The following is a 22,430-nucleotide window of genomic DNA, read 5'->3' on the forward strand; positions in this document are numbered from 1 at the left end:
TTCTAACTTACCATAAAATCCTTTTCTCTTAAGTTCATTGACGGACACAGTTCTCTGATCCTGATCAGTAGGGTTATACTGCCCCCTACAGGAGTAGGACACTAGGCAGAAAAAAGTCCTGGCTATGCCTATGGGCAGTCCCGGAGGGTAAACCCTCTCTCTTCCTGCATAGGATGTCAGTTTTGTATCAAAGCAGTGTCAGAAAGTAACACCAACCCAACTCAAAATAGAGGGGCGGGTACTGCGTCTGTCAATGAACTTAAGAGGAAAGAATTTTACGGTAAGTCAAAAATCCAGTTCTCTATCGTTCATTGACGGACGCAGTTCTCTGATCTCAGATTCTCTGATCCATATCAGTAGGGACGTCCCAAAGCAGTGCCATAAAATGAGGGGTGGGAACAGCAGAAAAGAACAAGTCCCCAAGGCTAAATATAGCCAACCAGGCAACATAGTATAACTCAGCAGAACAAAAGATGAGGCCCACCTGAAACAAACAGTAAACACCCTCAAGGAAGGCCAGAAGCCCTCCAGACAGCAGCCAGCAAAAAACTTTGCGGCCAAAAGAGGCATCTGCAGATGCCAGCACATCCACCTTATAAAATTTGGTAAAGGTGTGAACAGACTACCAGGTAGCCGTCTTGCAACCTGGTACACAGATGCCTGTATGGGGAAAAAGCACTGGGCGCCCGAGTAGAACGTGCCGAAACAGGGAAAGGTAGGACCTGACCCTTGATTTAAAAAGCCTGCACCACCGTCTGTCTAAGCCATCTGGAAACAGTCGCAGCAGATGCAGGCAGTCCTGTTCATGGGTCATCCGTAAGTACAGAGAGCGAGCCTGACTTAAGAAAAGACTCAGTAGTCACCAAGTACACCTTGAATGCCTGAACTCTATCCAGAGTATGCAATACACATTCCGCAGGATGTAAGGGATTAGGACACAAGATGGTAATACAATGTTCTCGTTCAAGTGAACACTAGAAACCACTCTTGGAGGGAAGGACGGATCCGGACGAAGTACCACTTGTCTCCATGAACCAACATATAGGAAGGACAGGACAATGTGGCCAGTGCCGACACCCTGCACGCAGAGTGGCAGCAACCAGAAGGCCACCTTCTGTAAAAGGTAGGCAGGGGATACCCTCGAATACGTGCAAAAGGAGGTTCTGGAAGAACCGACTGAACCAAATCAAGGGCCCCAGTTGGTGACGGAGGTCACACCGGAAGTACCAAGTGTCGCACCCCCGGAAGAAGTTGCGCACCAGGGAACGGGCGGCCAACGACCTTTGGAAGAAAATTGCCAAAGCCGAAACCTGACCCTAACAGTACTCAAGGCCAACTTGTGAGCAACTCCCCGTTCAAGGAAGCCAAGATACAGGCCACCAAGTAAGAGCGAGGGGGAACCCAAAGACTCACACCACGCAATATTCGACTTTCTCGTATTAAGAAAAAATTATCCTAGAAGACGCTTCCCATGCTCTAAGCAGGGTGGGAATCACCGAAGCAGACAATCCCCTGTCCTTCAGCACCTGGCTTTTAACAGCCAAGCCGGCAAAGCCAACGACCTTAAAGCCGGATGGAAGATTGGCCCTGGAGACAATACGTAAATCCTCCCTGAGAGGAAGTCTCCAAAAAGCATCTGCGGCTATCCTGACGAGGACGGCGTAACAGCTCGGCGAGGCCAGTCCAGAGCCACGAGAATGACCGGAATCCCTTCCGCCTCGATCCTGCGAAGAAATCTTGGCAGCAACTTGAGAGGAGGAAAGGCAGACAGCAGCTGATACTAACCTTGGCCCATCCGTGAGCACACTCTCACACGACCAGGTTAGCGTCAGCCTTGCGCAGGCGACCGTGCTAAACTTCAGCATCGTTTATGTTCAACTTAGCTAATGTTCTGGCTATGACAAAACCGCTGGTACCACCATTGTACCCGCCAGAGGGTCCTGGGAGCGGGCCACAAACCTCTGCACTATCCAGTAGATGCGATGCCAACAGGTCCACGTCTGGAGTGCCCCAGCGAAGGCACAACTGCTGGAACACCTCTGTATGAAGGGAACATTCCCCTGCATCCAAGGCCTGTCGACTGAAGCAATCCGCCTGCCAATTTTTTCACACCTGGAAAGGGAACAGCGGAGAGAGCTGGAACTTGGCGCTTCGCCCAACAAAGAATTCCTGCCACTTCCAAGGCCGCAAGGATACCCAAGGTGCTCCCTCGGTGAATGACATAAGCCATGGTCGTGCCGTAGTCAATTGAATGTGCACTGGACAGCTGTAGGTGTCCGATCCAGTGAACTAGGCAAAGCCGGATCTCTCTCAGCTCCAGGACATTGATCGGCAACCTGGATTCTCCAGGGACCATACTCCCAAAGGAGAACCTGCCGAGGACTCCTCCCCACCGGGACAGGCTTGTGACCGTGGTGACAATCATCCAGTAAAAAGGGGAGGAAGAATTCCAGATCAAGGCTCCCTAGTCACCCGACTCAGCCGGATGCGAAAGTCCAGAGAGTTGGATTCTAGTCCCATTCGAAAAGAAGGATTGCCTTCTGGGAGATGCACGAGAGGGATTGAGCGAAAAGGACTGTTTCGAAAGACGACACCATCAGTCCCAGAACTCGCATGCAGATCCGAAGGGATGACCATGTGCTGGACAGTAACAGTTGAACCGCAGTCTGAAGTTCCAAGAGTTTTTTTTTTTTTCCCCCTGATTGAGGATGAGTCCAAAGTCAGGCCGAGATAGTCCAGACTCACGGAAGGGACCAGGGATGACTTCTGAAGGTTCAGAACCCACCTGAACTCCCTCAAAGTTCTCATGGTGACTTCCAAATTTGTTTGTAAGCACCATAGGGAACTCCACACAGAGAAGCAGATCGGCCAGGAAAGCCAGACCAATACGCCCCTCTGCCGCAACAGCACCAGGACCGGAGCCAATACCTTTGTGAAGACCCGAGTAGCAGAAGCGAGACCAAGGGGTAATGCCACAAACCGATAGAGATCCTTCCCCGCGGCATAAAAAACGCAGAAGCCGTTTGTGTCCTGAACACAACGGGATATGAAGGTTGGCATTTTGAGGTCTATGGAGTCCAGGATTCCCCTTGATGAAGGGAAGCGACCATTGTGCGAACCGATACTGCCTTGAATTTTTGATCCGCACGGAACCATCAAAGGGCCAGAAGGTCCAGATTGTTGAACTAGAGCCTGAACTGCCCCACAGAGCACCTGCAAGCGATCCGGGGACAGCCGTACATTGGAAGAGAAAACCTCACCGGAAAAAAACGGATCAAAACTTGATCTTGCAACTGGACCGCATGACCTCCTGAACCCAGATGTCTGGGATACGGGCCAGCCGTAGGTCCAAGAACTGGAAAGAATGACCCCCCCACCCATAGATGGGTAAGGACGCACCTTTAGGCCGAGTAGGCATTGTCTGCAGGTCTGGAAAAAAACGATCTCTTGTTCGCCAGACTAGGGTAGTTTGGAGCCACCAGAGAAAGTCTTGAAGGACTTTGCCACATCGACTGTTCCCGGATGAAGAAACTGTTGTGAGCTGAAAGGGAGTGACCCCATACACGACGAAGGCCCTTACCCTTGTTAGCCTGTGGAAGAAAAGCACTCCTTCCCCCATGAGACCCTTGTATAATGTCATCCAGGGCAGCGCCAAACAGGCGATCCCCCAAAAAGGGAGATCCATTAAGACCGTCCTAGAAGTTTTATCCGCAGACCAACACTTCAGCCAAGTATACGCCGGATAACCACCGCCGAAACCGACAAGTGACCCAAAAATAAGGAGCCGTGTCCAACGCGGCATTGCAAACAAATTGCAGCCCCTGTGCCAGCTGGTCCAACAGCTCCCCCAGGGCAGGAGGGACTTGCCCCTCACTAAGTCATGGAGTTGGAACTCCGCCCATGAGGCAAAGTCTGCATGGCAAGGGCAATCATGACCACTGTTCCCAGTGCAGACCCCACCAGGAAGTACAGATCGCGGACCACAGCCCGCGCTATCCTGTCCCCCAAGTCCTTAAAGGATGGGGATTCCTCCACTGGAACAACGGTAGTCCTATTTAGTCTAGAGACCGTACGGCCAGAGACTCCCTAAAAGGGTAACGTCTAGCAGCCGCTTAGACTCCCCAGGGGAATGTCTCAGACAGTCCCCTCAAACATGAGCATGCTAGCAAAATAAGCTGCTCTGGATGGCATGTGAGTGCCAGATGCTACCTGCGCCCCAGGCGCAGCCGCCGTTGCATCCTCCAAAATGCAGGGTGTCATGCACCAAAACAACCAGTGCATCCCAGCGCCTGTATCATGTGCGGCAGAAGAGGTAGAAATGTCGTCCTCATTATCCAAGGAGACAGGGCGCGAGGTACCAGACCCGGCAGGGAGGCCCACGTCTGCGGCGGCTGAGTCAGACTCAGAATCCAAGACATCAGATGAGGCAGCGGTGGATGGAGAAACGTTTCAGCGCACTTCCCACCTCCACCCGGGCCCAAATGCTTCTCGAACCACCGAAAATGCATTGATGGACAGCGGAGATCCGGAAGGCCCTGCGGCCTCTGGCCTGCAGGGTCCATATGGAACCTAAAGAACCTGCCAGCAAAATTTGCAAAAAGAAGCGGCCCCACAGTGCACCCCGGAGGTCAGGCATGCGCTAATTAACCCCCACAGAGAGAGAGAGAGACAGACTACCCTCAGTAACTCACTGTCCCCAGTAAGCAATCGGATTAGGAGGGTCTCAGCGGTGGCTCAGAGAAAGGAAGTGAGCCAGGAAGCTGCCCGGGATGAAGGGAGGGGCTCCTCCAGCAAAAGAAAGCCTCCAGGCACTCCCACCAGCCTTCACAGCAACAAATCCACCGCAAAATGGCCAAAAAATGGGTGTACCAAGATGGCCACTGCCATAGAAGCAGACGAGACTACACCAAAATGGCAGCCAGCGCGGCAACAGGACCCCACAGGGAGACCCCCCGCCAGCCCCCCTACACCATCCAGCCCTGGAGGAACCGACCGAGCGTCCCGAACCGCACACACCCCTGGCCCCCCATGTGGCCTGCACACTAGGTTCCAGCCTCAGGTAGGCCCAAAACAGTCCCCCATGTGGGAATGGGGGGGGTCACAACAGGACAGAGGGAACTGCAGGAGTGTGAGGGTCCGACCATCCCAGGGAGGGGGCCCGTGTCCACCCCACAATCTGCCAGGGAAGGGGGGAACATTTACCCACCAAACCAGGAACACAGGCGGGCGCCATCTCCCGACAGGACCCCACGCCACCAGAGTGTGGGGGCTGTCGGCCAAATAGGAACGCTGTGACATAAGCCTAGACCCTGTCATGTGCGTCCTGGTGAGACGTTTAAATCCTGGGGCCAGTCCCCGTCCAGTGGGACAGTCGCGGCCGACCCAGCGCTCGCTGGCCAGACTGGGGTGACCACTGGATATAGAGATCCAGCCCATCACCCAGCCCGGCATAGTTGCTTGAAGATCTCACAGGAAAAAATTCCGGAGAAAAAGGCTAGCTAAAAATAAATCTACATAAAAAATTACTTTTATGCCAGGACCAGAGATCCCAGCAAGGAACTAGGTCCTTACTCCTGACTAGGCAGATTAAAACTGACATCCTATGTAGGAAGAGACAGGGTGTACCTTTCGGGACTGCCCATAGGCGTAGCCAGAACTTTTTTCTGCCTAGTGTCCTACTCCTGTAGGGGGCAGTATAACCCTACTGATATGGATCAGAGAACTGCGTCCGTCAATGTACGATAGAGAAGGGATATTTAGTTCACACATTATGTAATACATGTTTAAACTGGCCAATTGCATCAAAGTAATCCCTCTTACGGTCAGTTCTACACTGCTCTGCCACTGCAAATGATATGGTGGACACCATGCCAACCTGGGGCATAAAGACACAAGGTGGGGGAGAGCTTCTAGGTTCAGGTCTGGTCACTGACCTGCGTTACAACAAAGAAAAGATATACCTGTGCTCAGATCCCAAAAGCTTGTACATGTATTTGTAGTGTTACCATGTGGTCACACCCCTTTAGCACCCGATAGTTTAAATGCATGTATTGGCAAGCTAGTTGTACCGAAATGTATCTACTAATCAACTTCTATACAACAAGCCTGCTGGGTTATTCATTAACAATCACTGTCGTCGGCTATACCACATAATATCACAGTGAGTGTGTGGATGGGGAATTGGATTCTTTTTTTTTTATTCCCGCTAGTTGAACAAAAGAAAAAGTTTAATGTATGGCCAGTGGACTGGAGCAAGAAACAACAATTACAGATGTATGGTGGGGAATCGAGAGACATAAATGAAGACCTGATCCCATGAATACAGTGGTAATCATACAGGTCTTTATTGAGTATTTCTAAATACACGAGATATTACTTTTACAACTGTCAAAAAAATAATATATCTCCTAAAGCACAGCATTGAATGGTGAGAACACTAAGAAAAGGCTATCAGTCCAGCTCATGGTAAGTAGCCTATAGAACTGGGGTCTCCAAACTTTCTAAACAAAGGGCCAGTTTACTGTCCTCCAGACTTTAGAGGGACTGGACTGTGGCCCTTGGGAGTAGAAATTGCCTTGGCGCCAGTGACAGTAAACAATACATCTTTGGTATTAGGGGGAGGAATAGTTCCCTATCGCTAGTGTCAGTAGGAGGAATGGTGCCCTAGCACTGGTGTCAGTGGCAGGAATAAAACCCTATCGCTGTTGTCAGTGGGAGGAATAGTGCCTGATCATTGGTGTCAGTGGCAGAAATAGTGCCTTATCATTGGTGTCAGTGGGAGAAATAGTTTACCTAGTGCCGGTGTCAGTGGGCGAAATAGTTCCCTAGCGGCACTGTTAGTGAGAGAAATAGTGTCCTAGTGCTACTGTCAGTGGGAGGATTATTGCCTCATCCTTGGCATCAATGGGAGAAATAGTACCCCATTGTTGATGTCAGTAACAGGAGTATTGCATCATTGCTGGTGTCAGTGCAAGGAATAGGGTCTTATATCAGTGGATGGAAAAGTGCCCCAAGGGCCTTTTACAGGCAAGCAAAGGGCCGCATCTGGCCCCTGGGCCGCAGTTTGAAGACCCCTGATATAGAACATAAAAACAAATAAACAAAACAAAGACAACCATAAATACAAAGGTTAATGGTAAAAGCAGGTCCACCCTTGTCCCAACTAACATAAAAATAGAAAATCAGCATACATTAGGCAGTCTGAAGACAGTAAGCCCTGACTCCCATGTGCAATGGAATTGATCCCTTTTATCTTGTAATAAAGCAAAAGAATATTCATAGGAACACTGTAAATGTACTCTAGGATACAACTTCTTCAATTGTAGGTGCCATATCTTTCTTCCATTGGTTCATTATCATCAGCCAGGCAGCTATTAAGATACACAGAGCTACTGCATACCTGCCAACTGTCCCGTTTTTCCCGGGACAATCCCAGAAAATAGGAGCCTGTCCCGGGTAATTTACACTGTCCCTGTTAATCAGGGACAATGTAAATCATTTTAAAAAAATGATTTTTTTTTTTTTTTAAATTTTGTTCCACACAGTGTCGCTTTCACCCCAGCTATGTGTTGTTGTTCTGGCAGCAGGTTGTCTGTCTCTCTCTCTCTCTGTGCCCGCTCACTCTTCCCATCTGTCGCAAATTTAACGTGTCACCGGAGCCAGGGTGTCAGCATGGTGCACTTTCCGAAATCCGCCAGCAGGGGGAGGCAGAGCACCTTCCAACAAGCTGACACTTTAGAATTGCAGGGAATTGTGATGAGAATTTTAAACTTTAGGCAGAAGAAGTGCAGCTGAATGGGAAAATATTTCCAACTCTGCTACTCTGGCCTCAATTTTTCAATTCCCTTTTCAATTTCCTGTAATTCTCTCTTTATGAAGTAGACCCTATAATCTTATAAGTAGGCGGAGATTAATTATGCAGAGTGGGAGCGGAACTTCAGGGAAGTGGGTGTGGCAAGTAATTGATAGCTGTGCTGCAAAGTGTCCCTGGACATTTTCTTCAAATGTTGGCAACTATGCTACTGTCCTAAAGCATTTAGGGAAACCCTCTATTGAAAGCCCCAGTAGAGCTAATGCTGGGGAGGGGCAAGATATAAGCCCTGTGATGGATGAAATAAATTCAGATATGGACTTCCAGAAACTACTTACTGACTTGTAGTGCCATAGAATATGTAGTAAGTTACCAGGTTGACCGCAATTGCGCCAGCAGTCCGAGGGTTTATCTTGGTAAAGATATTCTCCCAGTGGGGGACACAGTGTGATGCTCGAAGGCTATGTGTAATTCCCTGACTCTAGGCCTTTTTTCCGAATATGATAGGCCTAAGGCCTCATGCACACGGGGCGTTAGAAAAAACGTGCTGCAAAGCTATCTCTGACGTCAGGGAAAAAAGCAGCTGTAAAAACGTGCTTTTAGTAGCTTTTTCCATTTGCGTTATTGCACGTTCGGCCTGTTGCTTTTAGCAGCGTTTTTTCTGCCTCCATTCAAAATCAATGGTTCCCTATGGGAGCCTATTGATTTGAATGGAAGGCGCATAGCAAGTCGGATCAGGATGATTCGATGCGGTGCGACTTGCGCTCTGAGAATCTTGAGGGGGAACTCCATGCCAAAATGCCCCCCCCCCCCAGGTTCCAAACCAGGCCCTTGAGTCTGGCGTGGATTTAGAGGGGAGCCCCACGCCAGAAAAAAAACTGCGTGGGGTTCCCCCCAAATCCACACCAGACCCTTATCCGAGCATGCAGCCCGGTAGGGCAGGAAGGGGGAGGGGACGAGTGATCGGCCCCACCCCCCCCCCACCATAGCAGGCCACATGGGGGGTGTTGGTGCTTTGGGGCAGGGGGGCTCTGCACCCCCACCATAAATCACCTTGCCCCCATGTTGATGAGGACAAGGGCCTCTTCCCGACAACCCTGGCCGGTGGTTGTGGGGGTCTGCAGGCAGGGGGCTTATCAGTATCTGGAAGCCCGCTTTAACAAGGGGGGGCCCCCCCAGATCCTGAACCCCCTCCCTATGTGAATGGGTATGGGGTACACTGTACCCCTACCTATTCACCCCATAAAAGGCAGTGTATGTAAATAAGGACAGGAGACGTTTTGTAAAGTTTATTAAAAATCTTCATCCGGTCTTCTCCACTCTGGTCTTCTCCCCCTCCGCTCTTCTGCTCTTTTGCCCTTGGCTCTTCTTCTTTCTCAGGTCCTCCTCCGACGAGGTCTCTGGTGATTATGCTGGTCGGAGGACCGGAGGAAGAAGACGACCAGAGGAAAAGAGCAGAAGAGCAAAAGAGCAGAAGAGCGGAGGGCAGAAGAACGGAGAGGAGAAGACCAGAGCGGAGAAGACAGGATGAAGATTTTTAATAAACTTTTCAAAACATCTCCTGTCATTATTTACATACACTGCCTGGGTTGTCGGGAAGAGACCCTTGTCCTCATCAAAACGGGTGCAAATTGCTTTAGGGTGGGGGGGGTGCAGAGCCCCCCCTGCCCCAAAGCACCCACAACCCCCCCCATGCTGAGGGCGGGTGGCCTGGTATGGTCCAGGGGGGGGTGGGGCCACTCAATTGTTTCCTCCCCTTTCCTTGCCTGCCGGGCTGCATGCTCGGATAAGGGTTTGGTATGGATTTTGGAGGGACCCCATGCCGTTTTTTCGGTGTGGGGCTACCCTCAAATTCCATACCAGACCCCAAGCACCTGGTTTGGAACCTGGGGGGGGACCCCCACGCCGTTTTTTTCCCATTTTGGCGTGGAGTTCCCCCTCAAGATTCTCACAGCGCAAGTCGGATCCATTCAAATCAATAGGCTCCCATAGGGAACCATTGATTTTGAATGGAATAAAAAAAACGTATAATGTGGCTTAACGCACGTAAAGCAACATTATAGCAACGTTATTCAGCCTTTAGCAGCATCAGGGATTTTTACAGCTGTAACGCTGGTCCTCCGAACACGCAGGCTGTGGATTCTTCTTGCAGATTAAAAACGCCTATACCACTTACAGCTCAAAAACATCTGTGTGTGCGCATGAGGCCATAGAATAACATGGAGGGGCGTTTTTAAGCTGCAAAAAAAAAAAAATGCCTGACGCTCCTAACAGCAGCTGTAAAAACGCCCCGTGTGCATGAGGCCTAAATCTCATTCCCATCGTAGTAATGCGGACAACTACAGAGGTTGGGCCTTAGGTTGGCGTAGGGAGTAAAAATTGAATATCTCACCCTTCTGAATAGAGTCTTTATGGTAGAGTTCCCATGCTTTTTTATCTAATGAGATAATGTCAGATGTCAGGGTGCAAGTGAAGTGTTTGTTCTAAAACTATTTATATGTGTCTCTGTGTTGAATATCCCTGGGGATCTCCACTAGTGTAGAGTACCTATTGCCTAGCCATGATTTCACTGAGAAGGCCAGAATAAAAAACTCAAAAATTTGGAGTGCAGTGGCCGGCACCACCTGTAAGGCGACTCAGGCAGTCGCCTAGGGCGCAACTCAGCAGGGGGTGCCAGCATCCTGCTTGCTGCACCGTACTCAATGAGTATGCCGGCTGGGCGGCGCCCCTCTTGCTATGCTAAGCTGTATGTGACTGTCGGCTCGGCGCGCCCTCGGCTCGGCTATGTCATCATGTCTGTCACAGTCTGTGTCTGTGTCTGACAGACAGCCTGAGTCTCTCTTTCCTTCTCTCAGTATCTCTGCCGGCGCATGCGCACTAGGTTTCCCCTGCCGATGACGGCACCCGGTGGAGGAAACCGGTGGAGGCATCGCATCCAGCAGGACAGCGGGAAGGAACATTTTGAATCAGCACAAGAAGGACCCCAGTCCCCAGATCCAGGAAGAAGGAAGATCCAGCTGTGCAGGTGACAAGTGCTGTGGTATCTCTATACTCTAAATGGCCGACTGCCTAGGTGTCCTCTCCTCTCCTGTGTGACTCCTCCTTCCCCTGCCGCCAATTTCATCCTTACACAGCAGGTAGAAGACAGAATGTCCAAGCAGAAGGCGGGAGCTGTCCAACTTTTCAAGTTAAAAAGCCTGTGATTTGTTAGTATGGGCGGTCCTAGCAACCAATCATCTGCCTGGTAAATGGAAAGTTGGACAGCTTCTGCCCTCTGCTCGGACATGCTGCATCCTCTGTCTTCTGCAAAAAGAGTTTTTTGGTGCAAAGCACCAGTTCCCTGCGCTCAGAGAGGTGAAGTAGTCCACCTTATTAGGGTCTTTCTACTGATTCTGGAGCTATGGACTCGGCAACCCAGGATAATGCTGCGACCTTGCTGCCCTTTAACGACTAGGGAAGTCCGGAAATACTGCAAACAACAAACAAACACAGGGGCGCACAGGCCTAGAGCATTATCCTTTGGTAGGTTTATTTAAAAGAAAAAAGGATTAAAAATACTCACAAACGAGTTCTTGGTTAAAAGCATATCACATAAAGAACGCAATCCTCAGTCATGTGATCCCAGGGTAAGTTGTCCCTTGAGTTCGTAATGGCTAACGCGTTTCGAGGCTTAGCCTCTTCCTCAGAGCCTAGAGAGGCATGTCTAAGCCCTTGCTTAAATACTAAAACAATGACATTTGAAACAAAGACATATTGAGGTCAGACCCTCCTCCTGTAGGGCGTGTACAGACAGCGCCCGCCCACTTCGTCAGTGGGCAGTGTGGAAATCATGTGACATTTGTAAAAGTCAAAACAATCCAAATATTGAAAGCAGCAATCCTAATATTAATAATAATGATAGCAATAATATTATAATCATTGGCGATTTTTAAAAATTGGTAGTACAACTGAGAAGATAGAGAAGGGTACAGAGTGTTTCTTTCCAAGAAGTAGATGGATGCAGTAATACATTATATAAACCCAGACGGTATATGGTCTTGGCTTATAAATGCAGACAAGTGTAGTCATACAGACGGTGTTCATTTATGGGGGTTCATAAGCTAAGATGCTTTATATGCAGCTGAATGCGGTTAAAGACCTATGCCTGTAATAAAACAGCAGCAAGCCTAAAGAGATCTCCGGTGCACACCGTACTTGTTGCTTAGAGAGGACAGTGGGCATAGTGTGCAAACCTCAGAATATATCCGGTTGCCGACCGCCGCACGACTATATACTGCGGCGGTCAGCCCCGGCCAGGCAGAGTGACGTATCGGTACGTCACTCGCCTGTCACTGACTTGCGAGCCTATCGCGGGCGGGCGCGCGCCCGCCGAGGCGCGCGCCCGCCGCGGCTCGTTCACAGGCAAGTCAGTGCGTGTGACCGGCGGACTCGATGTCCGCCAGTCACACTGCGATCGCTCCTGTGAAGGGAGAAAGACAGAGCAGCTTGTGTAAACAAGCTGCCTGTCAGTTCTCCCTGTGTAAAAGTAAAGATCTGACCGTTCTACTATGTAGAACGGTTGATCTTTGCTTTTACACCAATAGGAATGTCCCTACACAGTAGAAAGCACGCCCCTAGGACACACTTAACCCCTCCCTGTCCAATAAAGTTAACCCCTTCCCTGCCAGTGTCATTTTTGCAGTAACAGTGCATATGTATAGCACTGATTACTGCAGTAATGTCACTGGTAACCCCAAAAGTGTCAAAAATGTCAGTCAAGGGTCCGATCTGTCCGCCGCAATGTCGCAGTACCGAAAAAAAAATCGCAGATCGCCGCCATTACGCGTTAAAAAAAAAAAACACCAAAAATGACAAAAATCTTTCTCTTTGTTAGTAAACGCGATAACTTTTGCGCAAACCAATCAAAATACGCTTTTTGCGATTTTTTTTACCAAACATAGGTAGCATAAAACAAATTGGCCGAAAAATGTTAAAAAATTTTGATTTTTACTTTTTTTTTTGGGGAATTTCATATAAAAAAATGTGAAAAATATTGTTATTTTTGCAAAATTTACGCTCTTTTTTTGTTTATAGCGCGTGATCAAAAAATCGCACAGGTGATCAAATACCACCAAAAGAAAGCTCTGTTTGTGGGAAAAAAAGGACGTCAAATTCGTTTAGGTACAGCGTCGCACGACCGCGCAATTGTCCGTTAAAGTCACGCAGTAAAAAATCGCAAAAAGACCCCTGGTCCTTTAGCAGCCAAATCCTCCGGGGCTTAAGTGGATATAGCATACTGGCTATAAAGGATCCAGATCGGGCAGTACATGTGTGCTAAGCATACATTGTTAATTCCCACCTATAGAGGCTAGTCATTTTTATTGGGGTGGAGGGACCACCTCCCAGTGTGTGTATATATATATATATATATATATATATATATATATATATATATATATATATATATATATATATATATATATATATGTATAGTGTAAAAAGCACAGATCCAGTACCTTTTAAGGGTTACAGGTCCCGGGGGGGGGGGGGGGAGACGAGGGGGGGCCCCACTTAGGAGTGGATACTCCGGATCCTTCTTAGGTCTGCATTCTACGGGTTGCTGTAGGGTGGAACGCACGCTATCCACCTCGGAAGCATGTGTGCGTTCCACCTCACTCGTATAGTTGCCCAGCGCTGTGTGTATTACGTCACCGGTCCCGCCCATGTAGGCGGGGCTGGTGCTCGTAGACCGTCTGACTGTAGAGGCACACACAGGGACCTGGAACGCATCCCCTGCGTTCCAGCAATACTTCCGGCCAGAGAAGCATTCCGATCAGCCCGCCCGGGAGGGGCGTGGCCACAGCCCGAGACAGCTGCTGGGGAAAAACAACCGAAAACAAAACAAAACCTGTCTGCTACTAATACATATGCTGCTAAAGAGAGATTAAATAAGCGGGTAGTCTAATGGCGATAATGTATATCCATCTATGGCTCCCATATGGTTACCTACAAATTAGTATAATGCCAGAGAAAACCTGGATACAGATTATATAATATAGATCCGTGATATTAGGGGTGGATGTCAACTTAAGCCCCTATATGTAACCTAAATATTTTGGATGGGCAAACTTAAAATGAATTACAATCAATAGAATTGTGACCCCATGACCACAACACTCTGAAGGTTGGCTAGTGATGCAAACATATGTGTACATACATGCAAACACACACGCATATATATATACACATATACACACACATACATGTATATATACAATTGTATATGTAGAAAAAATGTATACATATGGAAATACCCTATGGTTGAACATAGGAGGGCTAAAGGCAGAATCACAGCCCTCCCGTACCCCTCTTACATTCCTATACAATTCTAGATCAAGTGGATTCCACTGAAAAAAATCCATGAAGTGGGCCTCTAGGGGGTGTGTACCCAAGCCTATTACGCCAAAGTAAATGTATAGAGGACAGTGGAGTGGGTGGTGTACCTAGATCGGAGACTCGAATGTATATGCATTGAGTGCCCATGTTAGGACATCTAAATAATGCAGGCCTGAGCTCCTGAACCCAGGGGCCTCGGTGGAGACTAGTACGGTCTGGTAGAAGATTGCACCTGAATCCAGAAAATCTTAAGGGACTGAGGGTATATGAGCTCGTTATAAGACCCCATGAACTTCAAGGTCCTCGTTCAGTCCTCCAGGTGCCAAAGACCCCAAGGTGAAGATCCAGTAGGTTTCTCTCCTGCACAGCTTTTGAAATCTGGCTCCATCATCCTGGTGTTTACTTATTGCCTCAATTCCAAAAACTTTCAGTCCAGTGGGATCTCCATTGTGGCATTGTCTGAAGTGTCTAGGGACCGAGTAGCTGGTACGTTCTTTTTTACCATAGTTTTTGCATAAGATATTATTCTTATGTTCCCCGAACCTCACTCTCAAAGGGCGTATGGTGCGGCCCACATACAGCAGGCCGCATGGGCATAGGAGCCAATACACTACATAGTTTGTTCCGCAGTTAATGAATTGTTTTATCAAGTGGGCCAGAATAATATCTTATGCAAAAACGATGATCTTCCACATCATCGGCCGGTGTCATCTTTTGCAGGTGGTACGAGGCACGTACCAATTTTGGTTCAGCTGGCACAGGAGATGCAAATTCTCTCTTTAACTCCAGCAGAGCCTCTGCAAACTGCCGGTTCATCTCCTGCTGGGCTGCCTGTTGTGCTGCAGTAGCCTCCTGTTGTGCTCTAGCGGCCTCTGTGATTTGGCGGTTTGTTTAGCTCACCTCGCATACCGTCACAATATATAATTATATATATATATATATATATATATATATACATACACACACATACACATACATACAGTGGGTACGGAAAGTATTCAGACCCCCTTAAATTTTTCACTCTGTTATATTGCAGCCATTTGCTAAAATCATTTAGGTTCATTCTTCTTCCTCATGAATGTACACATAGCACCCCATACTGACAGAAAAACACAGAATTGTTGACATTGTTGCAGATTTATTAAAAAAGAAAAACTGAAATATCACATGGTCCTAAGTATTCAGACCCTTTGCTCAGTATTTAGTAGAAGCCCCCTTTTGATCTAATACAGCCAGGAGTCTTTTTGGGAAAGATGCAACAAGTCTTTCACACTTGGATTTGGGGATCCTCTGCCATTCCTCCTTGCAGATCCTCTCCAGTTCTGTCAGGTTGGATGGTAAACGTTGGTGGACAGCCATTTTTAGGTCTCTCCAGAGATGCTCAATTGGGTTTAAGTCAGGGCTCTGGCTGGGCCATTCAAGAACAGTCACGGAGTTGTTGTGAAGCCACTCCTTCGTTATTTTAGCTGTGTGCTTAGGGTCATTGTCTTGTTGGAAGGTAAACCTTCGGCCCAGTCTGAGGTCCAGAGCACTCTGGAGAAGGTTTTTGTCCAGGATATCCCTGTACTTGGCCGCATTCATCTTTCCCTCGATTGCAACCAGTCGTCCTGTCCCTTCAGCTGAAAAACACCCCCACAGCATGATGCTGCCACCACCATGCTTCACTGTTGGGACTGTATTGGACAGGTGATGAGCAGTGCCTAGTTTTCTCCACACATACCGCTTAGAATTAAGGCCAAAATGTTCTATTTTGGTCTCATCAGACCAGAGAATCTTATTTCTCACCATCTTGGAGTCCTTCAGGTATTTTTTAGCAAACTCCATGCGGGCTTTCATGTGTCTTACACTGAGGAGAGGCTTCCGTCGGGCCACTCTGCCATAAAGCCCCGACTGGTGGAGGGCTGCAGTGATGGTTGACTTTCTACAACTTTCTCCCATCTCCTGACTGCATCTCTGGAGCTCAACCACAGTGATCTTTGGGTTCTTCTTTACCTCTCTCACCAAGGCTCTTCTCCCCCGATAGCTCAGTTTGGCCGGACGGCCAGCTCTAGGAAGGGTTCTGGTCGTCCCAAACGTCTTCCATTTGAGGATTATGGAGGCCACTGTGCTCTTAGGAACCTTAAGTGCAGCAGAAATCTTTTTGTAACCTTGGCCAGATCTGTGCCTTGCCACAATTCTGTCTCTAAGCTCTTCAGGCGGTTCCTTTGACCTCATGATTCTCATTTGCTCTGACATGCATTGTGATCTGGAAGGTCTTATATAGACAGGTGTGTGGCTTTCCTAATCAAGTCCAATCAGTATAATCAAACACAGCTGGACTCAAATGAAGGTGTAGAACCATCTCAAGGATGATCAGAAGAAATGGAAAGCATTTAATTAACACTGACACTGGTTGCACTAATGTAGCACAAAGGGGTTAATTACCTGCCACTGGTCGTTCACTAATAGATGAGTGACCAGCAGTGACAATACATTAACCCCTCATGCTGCATAATACTAATACCATTGCCATACCCCCCCACTGCCTCAGCGTCCCCCTCCTCGGGTGTCCTTCATTCAAAAGTCCCGCCTCTGGCCGGCGGCACCGCCTCTCAATGACGTCCCCTACTACGATCTGTGCATTATGAATGGACATACCAGGCGGGGGGGCGGGGCGAGCGGCCGCTATAGAGAGAACTAATGTGATCCATCCCTGTCAGCTCAGCACGACTATGTGTGAATGAGAACAGAACTGACCTGACACCGGGCGGGGGGAGCGGCCACTATTAGCTGTAACTATGTGAGAGCTTCACTTCCTTGTCAGCGGAGATACATGCCTGACATGGAAGTGAAGCTCTCACATAGTTACAGCTAATAGCGGCCGCTCCCCCCGCCCGGTGTCAGGTCAGTTCTGTTCTGTTCTCATTCACACATAGTCGCGCTGAGCTGACAGGGAAGAATCACATTAGTTCTCTCTATAGCGGCCGCTGGCCCGCCCCCCCCCCCCCCCCGCCTGGTATGTCCATTCACAATGCACAGATCGTAGTAGGGACGTCATTGAGAGGCGGTGCCGCCGGCCAGAGGCGGGACTTTTAAAACCTGCCCTGCGCCCTCCTCCTTTCCCATGGCGGCCATATTTATTTTCAGCAATGTTAACCCATTATCGGCCGAAATTAGATAGGCTCATTTTCGGCCGATAATTTCGGTGGCCGAAATTTCGGTGCATCCCTACTTGTTACCGAAGGCCTCCATACAGTTGGCTACTCCGAGGCAGTAGCCCGTATAAAGTTACAATTCTTGGTGCGATTGCTAAGGCCGGCTGCAGACAATTAGCCTTACAGCCTGCTACAAGAGATCTGTGCTATAAATAGGACAAATTTGTGTGCATCAGTGTGCAACCACTAAGAATACCCTACACCCAGCATATTTTTACTAATATAAATAACAAGCTTTGTAGTGTACAGTGGAATATGAAATATTTAAATAACGCTTGCAATGTTTCATAACATAATACATCAAACCCTGAGAACCGCTTAGAAATGGATTATCGTAATCCACGGGAGATACAACATAAATCAAGGGGAAGCAACAAAAAAAAAAAAAAAAAAAAAAAAAAAGTGTCCAGCAACACTGTTCTGAATTTAAAAGTGCCATAAATTGACCCGATAACAGTCTTTAACAAGTTAACTTAAACATTGCCCAAAAACAAATCAACACCATTCATTTTTTAATTTCTGAAAGCTTCTCATAAATCTGTTTTTCAATTTTGAGATTCTCTCTTTTCTTTTGCAGTACGGCGGAAACTGTTGGATTTGCTGATAAAGGTCAGATTGCCTGAAGATTCAGCCTTTTCAGCATATTCATCCGCTGATTTCTCGAGGGCACAAATGTCCGCCTCCATCCTAGCCCTCTTTTTTTCCAATCTTCCAGCTCATCTGTGAAAGCCTTCCTCTTTAAGTCAACAGCTTGTTCTTTCTTTCTCTTCATCCAGGTACCCATGGTAATTCTGCCTGGCACCTGCAGCTGAAAGGAGCAGCTCCTTTGTGATTTCTACCTTGGTTATGCCCCCTACATATCGGACATGGTCAACAATGAGCCTCTGAGCCACCATAGATCTTTCCCTCTGATTCTCAACTATTAATTCTTTGTTGATTGAAAAACCTCTTTCGACACTTGCCTGACCATGTGATAACACAAGAAGAAGCTTCACCACATTCCACACTCTGGAAAGTGATGGTTTTGTTCCCATTGTCTCATACAGCAGGGTGTCCACTCGAGCAGTTTTGGGGTCAAATTCCCTGAACTTTACCTGAAGAGCAGCCAAATCACAAAACTAAGGATATCGTCGCACACTGCCTCATTTACATGTTTAGCCTAAACAAGTATGTGCAACATCCTTCTCATTTGAGTTACGCAGAGTTCCTTACTTCCAGCCATGCATCTTGGGTCAAGGCACTGCATGCTTCTCACAAATGTGTGATGCACTGGAGCCTTTTTCAGCAACTGGTCAAGGAGTGTGATCAAAAATTTCTTGCAGTCCATCTAAAGGTCCGTACACACGTAGCGATTGTCGGCCATAAATATTCGGCCGCCATTCGATCGGCCGATTGTCGGCTTGTTAGTATGATGCTTCCGACAACCGACTGCGACTTCTCGGCCGAACAGAATCTGATGTGCAGGCTTTAAAATTTTTGTTGGCCGTCAGCAGATCGGCTGATTGTTCGCCAGTCAGTACAGAATTCAGCCAACAAACAGCAGATGAGCAAGACTGGGCATGCTCAGAGAAGAAAAAACACACGGAAAGTTAACCATCACATGACATCACTTCTGCAGTCAGCTGTTGTTGGCCGACAAAATTCGTGTGCAGTCTTTAGCACTTTTCAACCGACAGGACAGCACCGGACAAAAGACGGCCGATCGTTCAGCTGACAATCGGTGAATGTGTACGGGGCTTTAATCTCTAGTCTCTGCCTATCTGAAATTTTTTTGGAAGACTTGAGTTGGGTCAGGGTGGTTTCTGCTGCAAACCCAATTTCAATCTTTGAACTGTCCTTGTGCAGACTGCTGTCTTGATAAAGGGACATGGAGGAGCTTTAGAGTGGATGTGGCCTCTTCCAGATGCTTTTCCTTTAGAAATCGTCCCATGATGCCTATGAAAAAGTAAAATTAAGTGTTTTTTGCTAATTTACAAGCCAAATTGTAATGCACTGCAGTGTATATCATATTAATAAACATTATTAGCAAAAACAGAATTTATGTTTATCCTTACCTTTAATCAGTTTGTACATATCACCAGAGAGAAACAGCAGCATTGGTTGGTCAGACTGATACATGGTGATGAAGGGGGTCGACTTCTCTTGCAATGCTGTTGAATATTCCCACTTTCACTGGGAAGAGAGGATCAGCACAGCGCATCTTTACCTCTTCAAATGACTTTACTTTTGGATTGGGTAGTTTTCCTCTCTCTACCATCTCGATGTATTGTTTGACGTGTGGCCAGAGTTGCAATCCTCTTTCTGAAATGTTGACATCCTCAATCGCATGGGAGTTTTACAACCGGTTGCTGTCATAAAATCCTTGTGACGTGCAGGGCAATCATGGAACAGCCAATACAAACTAGAGAGTCCGTGTTCAACTTCCCATCCGGTGGCTTTACATCCATCTCTGAACGCATTGTGCAGTATGTGCAACCCGCACAAACCAATGTTAATTAGGGACTTTCCCACATCTTCCTGCACTGGCTTCTGGAGTATTTTGAATACTTTCCAGTTGACGTGCGGTCCGTCCATTGAGATCTGGACAAGATTCTTGATTCCAATCTCTGAGAGCAAGTTATTCATTTTTTCAGCAAGGTCTTCAGATGATGAATGGCCCATCAACTCTGAGCCGATGTATGTAGTTTTCACCTCGGACCCGTTCCATAGCCTGACATGAATGTCTAACTGTTTAGACTGTAAATAGTGATTGAGACTTTCATCAAAGAGCATAACAGACGCTTTGCTTCGATACATCTGCCAAAGTCAGTTTCTTAAAATAAGGAGCCAGTCCAAAAGTGCATAAATATGAGCACTTGCGTTCACCGCATGCAAAGCGGGGCGCTATCTTGCTGTCTGGGAACATAGTCTGAAAAAGCTGGCCTGTGTCTTCATAAGACTTGTACGGATAGTGCAAATGTCAAACGTTTTACTACACACATTGTACATTTAGCACGTCCCGGGTCCTGATCTTTCTCCAGCCACCTCTCATACTTTTCATCATGAAGCCATACTTTTTTTTAAAGCTGAATTTCCCTGGCATTGCTACACTGTGAACACACTAACTTTATCTGAAACTGTGTTATCCCCATAAAGTTAACTTGTAAATTTGACCAATATACTGTAACTGGAGAAAAAGATCAATGGCTGCTCCTGCTTGGGGATAAAGCTTAAGTTTAGGCAGTCATGATGGAGGTGCAACCGGACTGGTATGGATGGCACAGTCAGATGCACAAAATGCGGCTCTTACTCTTTAGGCCCAAGCCACAGTCATGATGGAGGTGCAGGCGGACTGATATGGATGGCACAGATGCACAAATGCAGCGCTTACTCTTGTCTATACTGGAGAAAGAACATTAAATGAGCGCTCCTGCTTGCCAAGAATAAAGCAGTTCAGGCAGCTGGACTGGTATGGACGGCAGTCAGATGCACAAATTGCGGCGCTTACTCTTTAGGCCCACGAATAGGCATAAAAGAGTCAACATAATTTTATTGACACATATTTTACATTGGTGTAAGCGTCTATAGGACTGGTAAGCGTCCTTCCGGGTCCGCGGTTTGCCCTGAGACTGTCACTGGCCAGCAGCAGCAGCCGAGAGATGACAACCAATCAGGCAGCGGAAGCGCATAGTCACTGAAGGGAGGGCCGGCCGCATGTACGTGATGACGCGGGGGGGGGGGGGGGGTTCTGTAACGGTCCAGTTACTCAGATGTGGGACTCCGACGTCACCGAAGAGGACACAGAAGAAGACGCGCTGGCTTCAGCTGCCCACACCTGAGATAGCAGCGCTGGAGAAGAACTTTTCAAAAGGTAAGTATTTCTTCTTACAGGTAAGTGCGACCCGGGAGAGATCAGAGGCTATCCACTATGGAATGTACTAGCCCTGACTGTCCCGGGGTTTTTTTTTTATCTAAATTTGACCCCCGGGGCCGGAGCTCCGCTTTAATCTGCCCAGGGCTGGGACAAGGTCATTTGGTGCCCAGGGCGAAGATGGCAAACTGCGCCCCCCCCCGTCCCCTATCCTCTCCCTGTCCCGGGTGTAATATAAGAATCAATGTAGTTTCAAAACAAGAAAATACTTAAAACAATACTAATTCAATTAGGTTTAATGCGATAGAAACAGGGTTCACTCATACATTTTAATTATATGTATTTTTATTGGAGGCACTTTAAAGCAGTAGTATCCCGCTTTTTGACACTTTTACCTACAGGTAAGCCTATAATAAGGCCTATAATAAGGCTTACCTGTAGGTACAAATAATATCTCCTAAACCGGCATGGTTTAGGAGATATTTGCAGTGCATGCAGCAGCTCACACGAGCGGCGCATGCGCTCTGAAGGTCCGGGGGGACCTTCAGTATTCCTTGCCGGAAAATCACTCCCGCGCGCAAACGCGGGAGTGACGTCATCGCGGCTCCGGCCAATCACAGCGCCGGAGCCGCCGAACCCGGAAGAGAGGCCGAGGGATCATGGCAGCGCCCGCAGCGATGTCCGGAGGTCCGTGTCGGGGCTTCGTTCTAAGGTAAGTAATACATAATCAGCTAGTATGCGATGCATACTAGCTGATTATGCCTTTGTCTTGCAGGTTTTTTTTTTTTTTCGGGTTTACAACCGCTTTAAGTGCTTGTAGAAAGGCCTGTTAACTGTTTTTTCTGTCAGGGTCCATGCGAATATACTTAAGTTTTCAGTTTTTGCATTCATTTTGTGTGAGGTAGTGCCACAATACTAAATATTCACAAAATGCAAAAACAAAAAGTATCACAAACTTCTCAACCAACATACATGGCCTTCAACAAAAAAGGACCTTCAATACAAACTATTAATACCTAAAAGTGCAAAATCAAGGGATTACACTAATATTTCTCACTGAAACATATATACCGTATATACTCGAGTATAAGCCGAGTTTTTCAGCATGTTTTTTCATGCTGAAAGTGCCCCCCTTGGCTTATTCTCGAGTCACTGGCTTCACTGTGTTTTAAAAATGGCGCCGACGTGTCACTGCGCATGT

The 22,430-nt window shown here is 47.7% G+C and overlaps 2 protein-coding genes across 2 annotated transcripts in view; one reads left to right on the plus strand and one right to left on the minus strand.

Moving 5' to 3' along the window:
• The window catches only part of LOC309547423 (uncharacterized protein), a 125,603-nt gene that overhangs the window by 28,682 nt on the left and 74,491 nt on the right, over positions 1 to 22,430 (minus strand). The window lies entirely within an intron of this gene.
• The window catches only part of MIX23 (mitochondrial matrix import factor 23), a 487,847-nt gene that overhangs the window by 7,726 nt on the left and 457,691 nt on the right, over positions 1 to 22,430 (plus strand). The gene's annotated exons all lie outside the window — the stretch shown is intronic.

The sequence above is a fragment of the Pelophylax lessonae genome, assembly GCF_965119305.1.
Source record: "Pelophylax lessonae genome assembly, chromosome: 2".
NCBI classification, from domain to species: Eukaryota; Metazoa; Chordata; class Amphibia; order Anura; family Ranidae; genus Pelophylax; species Pelophylax lessonae.